Genomic DNA, 909 nt, shown 5'->3' with positions numbered 1-909 from the left:
GTATGAGAGGCCGCAGCTGAGGCCTGAGTCCCAGGCCCTTGAGCCCGGGTGGCTGACGGATCGAGGGTCAAAGACTTGCTGCTTCTGGGCCCTATGAAAGGGGAGAGGAGGAAGATGGAGAAGGTCCCTTGTGGCCCTGTGGACAGGCTTTTGATCCGTCTCCAGAAATTCCTCCTCCCCCCCGCACTGACCGCCAGGAGGACAAGCAAGAAACATCACGGACTCACGGACACAGGGAGGGAAGAGCCTTCCAGGGGAGCACAATGTCTGGGAGCAGAGCCCAGGCTGGGACCTGCCCTCAAGAGAAGGACGCCGCCACCCCCACCTCGGGGAGGGGGCCCAGGCGGGTGGGGTACAAAATGTCCTCCCCAAGGCCTCCTCTTGCAAATGAGGTCCTTTTTGCAAAAACTATCATCATTGCCCTGAGTATGGAATAAAATAAAATAAAGCAAATCAAGGTAGACTGACCTCCTAGGACCCTTTGTCAGGGACTGCAATGCTGCCCTCGGGGACACTGGGACAGTGCGGGGGGAGAAGAGAGAGGTGATGGATGCGGCAGTTAGAGCCAGACCAGGCTGAGCTGGAAGGCTTGAGCTACGGGCACCGGTTCGCTTCAGTTTTTGTCGCTTGATGACTGGAGTTCTCGGCTCTCTCCCCGCTTCTTTCTCTCTCTGGGTCTCTGTCCCCCTTTTCCAGATTTCTGTCCTCCCTCTCTGAATCTCCCAGCTCCTCTCTCTGGATACAGCCCTCTGGCTGGCGGGGCCGGGCGCGGTGCCGCCGACGCGGGAGCGGCGTGGCAGTCTGCCTGGCAACCCGTGACGTCATACGGAGGCTGCCGCCGGGTTGGCTTGGCGTTTCCTGGAGGCGGGGAAGTTTCCGGCTCATAGGGGGTTTTGGAAAAGGGGGAGG

This window comes from Pteropus medius, unplaced genomic scaffold (genome assembly GCF_902729225.1).
Source record: "Pteropus medius unplaced genomic scaffold, Ma_sr-lr_union100, whole genome shotgun sequence".
NCBI classification, from domain to species: Eukaryota; Metazoa; Chordata; class Mammalia; order Chiroptera; family Pteropodidae; genus Pteropus; species Pteropus medius.
The sequence above is the reverse complement of the archived record's forward strand: the minus strand, read 5'-3'. Positions refer to the sequence as shown.